The sequence below is a fragment of the Callorhinus ursinus genome, unplaced genomic scaffold (assembly GCF_003265705.2).
Source record: "Callorhinus ursinus isolate GAN/ISIS: 27379988/994484 unplaced genomic scaffold, GSC_fseal_2.0 scaffold1, whole genome shotgun sequence".
In the NCBI taxonomy this organism is placed as follows: domain Eukaryota; kingdom Metazoa; phylum Chordata; class Mammalia; order Carnivora; family Otariidae; genus Callorhinus; species Callorhinus ursinus.
Genome location: NW_027397063.1, coordinates 132,184,501 through 132,195,501, shown reverse-complemented (window position 1 = coordinate 132,195,501; position 11,001 = coordinate 132,184,501). Strand labels below are relative to the sequence as shown.

The window sequence follows — 11,001 nt, the reverse complement described above, 5'->3', positions numbered from 1 at the left end:
TCCCATGCTCATGGATTGGAAGAACAAATATTGTGAAGATGTTGATGCTACCTAGAGCAATCTACACATTCAATGCAGTCCCCATCAAAATACCATCCACTTTTTTCAAAGAAATGTAACAAACAATCCTAAAATTTGCATGGAACCAGAAGAGACCCCGAATAGCCCGAGGAATGTTGAAAAAGAAAAGCAAAGCTGGTGGCATCACAGTTCCTTGCCGGTTGGAATAAGGTCCCCTACACCTCCGCCATCTTTTCCTCCCAAGTGGTCAGGGCTCTTTGAGGATAGCTTATATCTGCTCCATGCAGCATCAACTGGGCAGCTAAACTAGGGCAGGAGAAATCTCTTTCAACGATGGTTGGTACTGGCCATTTGCTGGGAGCTCACCTGGGGCTATTGGCTGGGTCTTTGGTTTATTTCCATGTGTTCTCTTTACATGGCTAGATCAGGCTTCATTTCCAACATTATGGTGGCTGAGAGCTGAGAGGGAGTTTCTCAGGAATTAGAGTTACAAAAATATAGCCTCCATGTACAAGCAGTTACCAAACATCTGTTAGCATAACACTTTGTAATGTCTCATTGGCTAACGGCAGTCACATGGCCCAACCCAGAAATAATGTATGAAAGGAGTGTGCAAGGGCATGCTTAGCAGTAAAAGTGCTTTGTTGGCAAGTCACCAAGGGAATAGTCTGCTACACATAAAATGTAGTAAAGTTTATGCAAGTTTTATAGATTCTTTGAAAAGACTGCATTTTTAGGTCACAAAGCTCAATATATGTTTATCTGACTATATTTATTGACCAATTATTCAGATCTTCTATATCCTTATTTATGTCAGTGATAAATTGGTGTGTAAAAATCTCCATCTACTATTGTGTTTTGTTTGTTTTGTAATTTAATGGTTATCTTTTTTTAAAAATATTTTATTTATTTATTTGAGAGAGAGAATGAGATAGAGAGAGCATGAGAAGGGGGAGGGTCAGAGGGAGAAGCAGACTCCCCGCCGAGCAGGGAGCCCGATGCGGGACTCGATCCCAGGACTCCAGGATCATGACCTGAGCCGAAGGCAGTCGCCCAACCAACTGAGCCACCCAGGCGCCCTAATTTAGTGGTTATCTTAGTTCAGGCTTGTAACAGAATGCCATGGACTGGGTGGTGTACAAACAACAGAAATTTAATAGGCTGTGAAATCCAAGGTCAAGGCCTCAGCAGATGTGGTGTCTGGTTCACAGAAGGTTGTCTTCTAACTGTCCAACATGTGCTGAAGGGGCAAGAGAGCTTTCTGGGATTTCTTTTAAAAGGGCACTAGTTTCATTCAATCCCATTCAAGAGGGCTCTGACCTAACCACCTCCCAAAGGCCCCCTCTTAATACCATCCCATTGGGGGTTAGGATATCAACATAATGAATTTTGGGGGGCACACATCATTCCATAATAGTGGTCTTTATATTCATAACATTTCCTATTTTGTTAATTTTTATGCAATTTAGTGCAAATATGTTATGGTTCATGAATCTTTATTTTCAGTTTTACCTTTCATAAGTGACAAGTGTCTGTCGTTGTACTAAATACTTTTTTGTTTGCTTGTTCCAAGTGTTTCCTTTTTTTCATATTAGTATTATAAATGATCATTTTTGTCTTGACCCTCAGTCACTTTTATTATTTCTTGTTGTTGTATTGAATTTTTAATGACTCCGTCTGGAATTCTTTGTCTTTTCATTGACTATGAAGAGCCTTCCTTTCGAGTATGACCTGTTTTCTTAGACAATGAAACCATTCACAAAGCTTGTTAGTTTATACTTTTCATAAATTTGAAAAAAGAGAGGAAACAGATCAAGTAATCAATTTAAAAGCATTGAATCTTTCAGTGTTGGTACAATAAATTAAGGTGACAATCTCTAAATGTGTGAATAAAGCGAAGTAGAATCCTTATTTCACTTTTTCTGTTTCTCTTTCTCCTTTTCCCCTATTTAAACAGCCAACATTTGAGGAAAAGAGAGGAGTAGAAATTATTTGAGTGAATATGTATCCCTGTACCTTATATTTTAAAAATGTGTCGCATTTGACAATCTTTCTAACATACTTGACAGGTCATTTTCCTGTTGCATTGGGAAGCAAACAAAGCAAAAAGAAGATAGCTAATTTTCCACAGTCCCACAGTGTCAAGGTGTCATTCCATTCAGCCACACCAGGTTCATTGCTAAATTGATTTATTTTCTCCATAAAGAGCTGGCATCCCGTGGACTACACAGATAACAGTTAATTCCTAAATGGAGCACAATGAATTTGGTACTGAAATGAAGTGCTTTATTTCTTCCTGTTTTGCAAATCTGTAGTTATTGTGTTTAAAAGAGAGAAGAAGGGATTATTTTTATAAATGTTCAGATTGTTAAAATTAATTTCGGTGATGTTGGGAGTTGGGAATATGGAAATTTTCAAGGTTGATGCTTCTAAAGAAAGTAAAAGCTGTCTGCCCTGCATTTCAGTGACTTGAATAAGAGAAAAGTTTAGATAGACCATTTAGCTCCTTCCTTATAGGAGGAAGGAAATTAGCAATTTAGTGTAGATAAAATGGTGGTAAAAATGGACCCTCCGTCTTTAACTTTTACACAGAAATCTAGGAGTTATACAGTGGACAATTGCTTTTATTTTAAACCTTAATTTTAGGTTAATAGAGACAATAGCCAGTTATGGCAGAGCGGAATGTCAGCAAAACCATGTGTGAAGGGAAACAGTTTCTCTCGTCATGTCAGAGTTATGGTCAGCAAAGAGCAGTTGTCATAAAATGTGACTTAATTCTTCCTCCCTTGCTCTTTGGAATCTCTTCCTTCTGTATTTCTCTATCTGTTTTCATTTCATACTCTAATTTTAGGAACTGTAGTATAAAGATGCTTCCCATGTGGCCTTGAACTCAGTATATCAGGCTATTGTCCTTTAGCTCATTGTCAACCAGTTTATCAATACTATGGCCATTGATTCCCTGTGTTTTAATCTTTTCTCTCTCATTTCTCCTTATCAGTTTCCTGGGAATATCTACAGTGTTTAACACAAAGGAAGAGGTCACTAATTGTGAGATGCAGACAATGGCCTCAGGGAAGATACCTTGGGTGAAGGAGGCTTTTCCGTACTCCCCAAATCACAATGAATCTATTATTATTGATAGCTTTCTTTGTTGGGGTTTAGCAAATGATTTACTTATCAAGAACAGGGAGACAGAGTGAAATCAATTATGAGAAGGCTGCCAAGGCCATGGCAAAGGGTTTTCATATATTCAGAGTTATGGAACTTCTGTTTTAAGAGATGAAAGAGGAATGCTTTGCTTTTCTTCTTCAGCCGCATACAATTACAGATTTAGGATCAATTTGCCCAGCATTTTATGAGGAAATACAGTGCGGATTCAGTCTAAGACATCTACAATTAAAAACGATGAATTCTTGGGGTACCTGGGTGGCTCAGTCAGTTAAGCCTCTGCCTTTGGCTCAGGTCATGATCCCAGGGTCCTAGGATTGAGCCCCAGGTCAGGCTCTCTGCTCAGCGGGGAGCCTGCTTCTCCCTCTCCCTTTGCCTGCCACTCCCCCTGCTTGTGCTCTCTACCCAGCCCCCCCGCATCAAATAAATAATAGGCTATAAATAAATACATAAATAAAATCTTAAAAAAAGGATGAATTCTTAAAAGTGACTTTGAAATATGTGCTAGTTATCCTTTAGAATTAAAAAATCTTTTTAAAAATCTTAAATAAAAAACAAGTTTTAGTAGTGTAGCAAAAGTAATATATCATCAAAAATTATTTGCTCACAGATTTGTTTCTTAGTAGCAAGTGCTCTAATTTTGAACATAATGTTGACTCTATCCCCAGTGTTTAGGTCATATTGAAAAACAAATTTAATCTTCCTTATAAAACTGTGTATATATCTGTCATTAAGATGTTTTTAAACCTTAATTGATGAACATAGCATTTCAAAACAGGAATAGATCTTACAAGTCTCTCTTATAGGGATGAGAAAATTGAGACCCTCCAAAGGTCAAATAGTTGCTTGATGCCACAGAACAGTTAAATGCTAACTCATGAAATATACTTTTACTTTTAAATAACATCTATTTTCTTCATAGCAATTAATAAATTTGTATTTATTTACTTATGCTCATTGTCTCCCTTAGCATAATGTAAATGTCATGAGGCCAGGAATTTTTTGGTGTGTTTCATTCACTGCTATGTCCCAACATCTACAACAGTGCCTGGCACATAGTAGGTGTTCAATACATATTTGTTGAGTTGATGGAAGTATGATTAGGGAAGAGTATGGGCTGTAGTGCTTTTTCAGTTTGGTGTCAGGCCATTTGTGTTTGCTGGCTTAGTAAAAGAAGGTTTCATGCAATAGGTAGAACTTGATCTATATGTTAAAGGCTGGTAATCCTTGGTGGTGAAGGGAGTGAACATACTAGATAAGTGTTGCTATGAACTAGGGGCAAAGATCTGGAGGGAGGTTGACATAGCTGCAACAGGGTGAGAGTAGGCCACCACTAGTGTTTCGAGATCACACATACTTTTCTCAAATTGGACCTGGTGGAAAAGATAGCCTGACAGCATGGTCAGCACTACTAAGTTTTTTCACTGAGAGTGGTAAAAGTCCTTGGCCTATTTGACTTTGACTTGAATAGGCCAAAGTTCAAATAGTCATTTGGTTGTCCAGTCAGACATCTGTCTTCAGGATTTAGAAATACGACAGTCCCATCTTCACTACCATGTCTGTTGTGATACCTGTTTTTTTCCTAACCCACTTATTGACACAGCCCTCATGAAAGGTGCCAGATTTCCCTATATAATAAAGGATGATGATGATGATGGCACTTTGCACTTGTACAGCACATAAAATTTTTCATGACACTTGCACATAATTATCTCATGAACAGATTCTGCAATGCAGTAAATTGCAGTGTCATATAAAATGATCTGAAATCAGTTGTGCTACCCCTGGGCAGTGTCCGCGGATCCTAGTGGGAAAAGGAAAATTGAGTCTAACTTGACTTTTAATTTTCCAGTTAAAACATCACATCAATTAAAGGCAGATCGACAGCCACACTGGTATTCATAGGTCCTATTTTGCATAAGGCAGCATCAATCTATTTAGTCTTTGTACTATCGTGAGTTTTATATACATTACATATAAATGCTTCCCTGGTTTAAAGAAGTATTGCATTAGTCAGTGAAATGATGGGTCAGTTTTAGTTTTAAGAGTCATTACGACTCGTTCAGCGAAGTATATTGATAACTCTTCCAGTGAGTGTCTTGCCATTCTAGCTTATAAAATGTTGCCTGGGGGTCTGAATCATACATCTCCCCAAACCCAATCCACAGGAGGCAGGTGACCCAATGCGAAGGTTTGACGTCTAGAAACCAGTCATGGCCTACCTCAACCTTGGAACTAATGAGGCTATTAGGAGGAATCATAGTCCAGTGTATTTATTATTTAACTAAATCACTTACAGATAAGATATGCTCATTGGGGTCTGGATTTAATTTCATATATTCATATGTGTTTTTTACTTTATTATTTTTTTTAAGATTTTATTTATTTATTTGAGAGAGAGAATGAGATAGAGAGAGAGCATGAGAGGGGAGAGGGTCAGAGGGAGAAGCAGACTCCCTGCTGAGCAGGGAGCCCGATGCGGGACTCAATCCCGGGACTCCAGGATCATGACCTGAGCTGAAGGCAGTCGCTTAACCAACTGAGCCACCCAGGTGCCCCTGTGTTTTGTACTTTAAAAGAAGTTTCTAATCATTGATTTCATTGGTGTTAAGACACATTAATACATTTCTACATGCAACATGAAGGAAATGCAATACTTTTTGAGAAGTGTCCCAAATGCCCATATAAATAAACTGCTTTCATTATTTTTATAAAGTGAAGAAAACCATACTTAATATGTAAATAGCTTTTTGTACGCCTTTCTATAAGAAGGATGACTTGACAATGGAGAGTACACAAATAACATTGCAACTAGGGTTGCCAGATAAAATACAGGATGCCAAATAAAATTTGAATTTCAGATAAACAACAAGGAGTTTTTCAGTTTGTGTCCCAGGTATTGTATTTTTTTAGTTTAAATTTGTCCCAAATATTGCATTATTTTAATAGTTCAAATTTAACTGAGTGTCTTGGATTTCTGTTGGCTAAAGCTGCCAATCCTAGATGCAACTTAGGGGTAGGCAGGCCCTAAAATTTGTGATAAAGGTGCAGCCAGTTTTCTTCAGGCAGAGTATATTATTCCATGGTTCTTGACTGTGTCATCCAATTCTCTTTTCTCTCTATAAGAAGTTTGTGTTTAGAACAGTATTGGAACTGTTTAGATATCAAATCTGTTTATCTGCTTAATGGCAGCAGGCTTCTATGAACTGAGAACATTTCCGTGATACCAAGGTTCAGAACCTCTAAGGATAAGACTTTAAGTGACTGTTAATATCCAGAATGATATTACCCATTGGCTATCCTCAACTGTGGATCACATAGGCATGAATTACTATATTCCAAATTGATCTAGTTTCTTTCCCCACACCCACTCCACCTGTATCTAGGTTAATGATACTGATACCCAGCCCATCATTCAAGCTAGACACTTGGGGGCCTGGAAATGAGGGGTCTTCCCTTCCCTTATGCCCTTTCTCCCATCCAGTCAGTCCTGTGGAATTCCTTTTCTCCCTGTTTCCTTTGCCATTGCATTAGTGGCGGCTCCCCCGTGTCTCTGTCTCCCCTTCTCTTTACTCCCTTCACCCTTGCATAGTGGGGAACACTGGGATGATGAGAATGCCCTTTCACTTCTGTGGCTCTAGAGGGACTAGACCATATTCTATCTATGCCTGCAGGTACTTAATAAGTAGGGTCTCTCTTTTTTTTTTTTTAAGATTTTATTTATTTATTTGTCAGAGAGAGAGAGAAAGAGCACAAGCAGGAGGAGTGGCAGGCAGAGGGAGAAGCAGGCTCCCCACTGAGCAGGGAGCCTGACACGGGACTTGATCCCAGGACCCTGGGATCATGACCTGAGCTGAAGGCAGCTGCTTAACCAACTGAGCCACCCAGGCGCCCCATAGAAAAAAATCAGAACATGGAAGGATCTTGCAAATGCATTCATCATTCTGCCTAGAGTGCTTTCTGCTAAGCTCTGCTCATCTCACTGCTATCTGAGTGTCACATTGCTCATTCTCCAGAAAATGCCCCTAGCCACTTATTTCCTCTGGGTTCTCCCAACTTCCCTCATTTCCATTCATTCTCATTTATTCCCATCCCACCATAGGGATTGTTTTTGTGAGCTATTTCTCAGAAACATTTTACCCACCTCCAACAATCATAAACATATGCCGACATGCACACACACACACACACACACACACACGTACTTGTGTGCATGCATGCACTTTATCCATCCTATTATTGCTAAACATTCTATATAGAATCATTCTAAGATAGACCATAATTTGCTTTTCAGTCTCAACAAACTATAATTATTGGCCTTTATATTTAATTATGTCACTTCAGGTCAGATTTTTATCCTCATGAATTCATAGGGACTTTTGCCTTCTTGAGTGAGCAAATCTCGGATCCTATGTTCCAAGACAGTTTATAGTCTTTTAAAATTTACAGTTTTGTTTCTTTTTCACTTAACAATCATAAATTCATTCTCTTTCTCCTTCTTCTTTAAGGCAGTCTAGGGAGATGAAAGTTTGATAGCGAGAATCTGAGAACTAAATGTACTTTTATAATAGACTTAGAATTAATAAATTGCAGTGGGATGCAAAAATCCCTTTCTATCCTTACCCAGTGAAGCAAATATTATTGGGTGAATTATTTTAATAAAAGAAACTTATTTCTAAACATTTAGCCTTAACTGTGTCCTAAACAACTCAAGATTCTGTTATTAGTAATTTCTAATATTTGTTAGGCAAAATTTTCTTTTATGACGTCTCCCAACACCACTTTTAGGATGCAACATCATTATATTGCCAATGAGATACTTTCTCAATAATAGCTTTTCAATTTCTCTAAAAATTCTAATTTCTTCTTAATTTCACATGCCCTTCAACAAGTGAATCTCCCTCAGCTCTAGAATTTCTTTCTGCTCATTAGTGCTATATATAAGCTCATTCTTATGAACTCACAGCTGTCACATACTATAAGTTTATCTTCTGTGGCAAGTACTAGCATTTGGCAGGTTAAGTTTATCTGCGGGTCACTAGTGTGATAATGGTGGACATACCAGGAACTGGGGATAAATCTGAAGTGGCAGATGCTGTGGAAACATTGGATCTTGAGATCAGAAAGGTTCAATGGGATGCAGAGTAGCCAGCCCTGAATCTCTCAGATTAAGAAAAAGTTCCCATGCACCCACATACGTGTGCGCCCTCATACATACACACATACGCGCACACACATGCACGTGCACACACATACGCGCACACACACACATCTTTAAAAACCAAAGGATTGTTTGAAGTGCAAATGGAAGCAGAGGTGGAAGTAGAAAAATAAAAAGAAATGTTTGCCTCAGGAGGTAATGTTGGAGCAAAAATAGTCACAGGTCCCATCAGGAATTATGAAGAAAACAGACCCCAGAGTTTAAGATGGCTCTCTGGGACTATCTCCCTGATACAGAAGCTCTGGCCTTTGTCTGCAGAGATGCCTTGGCCCTTTTGCTATACCTTAGAAACAGCCCTTGAAATTCAAGAGGGGCACCTGCATGGCTCAGTTGGTTAAGTGGCCGACTCTTGATTTCAGCCCAGGTCATGATCTTAGGGTTTTGAGATCAGGCCCATGTCGGGCTCCGCACTGGGCATGGAGCCTGCTTCAGATTCTCTCTCTCCCTTTTCCCCCTCTCCCCCCAAAAAAGAAATTTCAGAAAGTATGAAGGTTGTTGACAGTGGTTGGGTTCTCAGCTCTGTTTGGTAAAATAGATAAATCATTCAGAGTCTAGCACTTTATCCTAAGAATCAGTGGTTTATAACAGAGCCACCACAGGATGAGGTGTGTGTGCCTGAGCCACAAGTGGATGGTGATTAGATCTGGGAATTGTCCACACATGGTTTTAATGGAAGCCTTGGGTGTGAAAGAAATTGTCCAAGGAGAGAGTAAAGAGTGAGAAGAAAAATATCATTTAACACGTGGATGAAAGAGAAAAGCACCATTATATGGGAACTGAGAGGACAGAGGAACTACACTTTCTATTATTGCAACCTGCCTCCCCCCACCCACTCCTGACCTCCTTTATTCTAATCCAAGTTTTCTATTTCCTATAGCATTTATCACCTACTAAAATACTATGTAATGTAATTTACTTTTTCATAGTTATGTTATGCTTTTTATCTTCCCTGACCCCCGTTTCTTACTGGAAGGTAAGCTCCATGAGGGCAAGTGCCTTTGTTGATGTATTCTAAGTAGATAGAACAGTGCCTGGTACTTTGTAACTATTTATTGAATAAATGAAAAAAATAATGTCTCGACATGTTTCCGTTGATAGTGTCAAAAATTGCAGGGAAGTCACCTAAAACAACTGAGGCAATTAGTAATCCACTGGTGCTCTAAGGAGGAGCCCTATCAGTGATGGCAAGACAGGAATAGATGCTGGACTAGGGTGGGGTTGAGTGATGGATGGGGGGTGAGGAAGTGCAGAGGGCAAAGAGAAGTTACTCTTTCAAAAGACTTTGCTTGGAAATTAAGAAAAAGGTGGTACTTCCAGGAGGACTTGGGGTCAAGGAAGGATTTTACATTATTTGTTTTTGTTGCTTTTAATGGGTGCGACTCACAGGGCAATGGTGATCTGTTGGCAGAAGATGATCTGTTCCCTGGAAGTGGTGAAGGGATCAGCTTTCTGTTAGGGGAAGGTCACTTTAGTGGTTGTGGAGAGGGTGGCCTAGAGCAGGAGAGACTAGGCTCAAGGGCCCAGCTGGGCCACTGCTGTCGGAGGATGGGGGTGCTGTTATCCCTGACTGTGCCCTGGGTCTCTTCTCCACTGACTGTCATTGACCACCATTCCTTTCCTTCTGCCCTGCTCTTCTACTTCAACCCCCTGGAATGCCTTCTGAGATTAGCAGTCTCCTCTTAGTCTCTCCTCTGAAACTTCACCTCCTGGCTTTAGGTGAAAACTAGTTGTTCTCTGAAGGTCCTGTGATGGGGTTTGGAGAAGGGCCTTTGTGAAGTAATTAGGTTTAGATGAGATCAGGAAGATGGGGCCCTCATGATGGGATAGGTGTTCTTATAACAAGATCAGTCACCCCCCAGCACAGTCCTCCCTCCACCTCCTAATCATGTGAGGATACAGCAGGAACGTGGCCATCTGCAAGCCAGGAAGAGGGCCTTTATGGGGGGACAGAATTGGCTAGTACCTTGATCTTAGATTTCCCAGCTTTCTGAATTGTGAGAAATAAATCCCTGTTTATTCTTGCTTAAGACATTCCATCTATGGTCTTTTGTTATGGTACCTCAAACTGACTAATGTACTATTTTATTTATCTTATGGCTCAAATTGTTCCATGTTTGGCCACTGGGAGTTCTTTAGGTTATGTTCTGTGTCCCTTTGACATAACGTCATCATTATAAGTTTTTTTTTTTTTTTCTTTTGAACACTAACTTCCTGGCAATACAAGATGCTCCAGGCTCATTTAGTATATATGTCCTGCCCCCAGTCCTAGAATCAGGCATTTCTCCAAGGACTCCTGATTCTTTTTCTTAGAGAATGGTATTAAAAACCAAGATCTGGGGGCACTTGGGTGGCTCAGTTGGTTAAGCGTAGGACTCTTGATTTCAGCTCAGGTCATGATCTCAGGGTCGTGACATGGAGCCCCGTGTTGCACTCTGCTTCTGGGCATGGAGCCTGCTCAAGATTCTCTCTCTCCCTCTCCCTCTGCCCTTCCCTCCCAACACTGATGTGCTCTTTCTCTCTTAAGAAAAAGAAAGAAAGAGAGAAAGAAAGAAAGAAAGAAAGAAAGAAAGAAAGAAAGAAAGAAAGAAAGA

General features: G+C 39.7%; 1 protein-coding gene across 8 annotated transcripts in view; it reads left to right on the top strand.

Moving 5' to 3' along the window:
• NEK10 (NIMA related kinase 10) overlaps nt 1–11,001 on the top strand; it is a 248,908-nt gene that overhangs the window by 135,571 nt on the left and 102,336 nt on the right. The gene's annotated exons all lie outside the window — the stretch shown is intronic.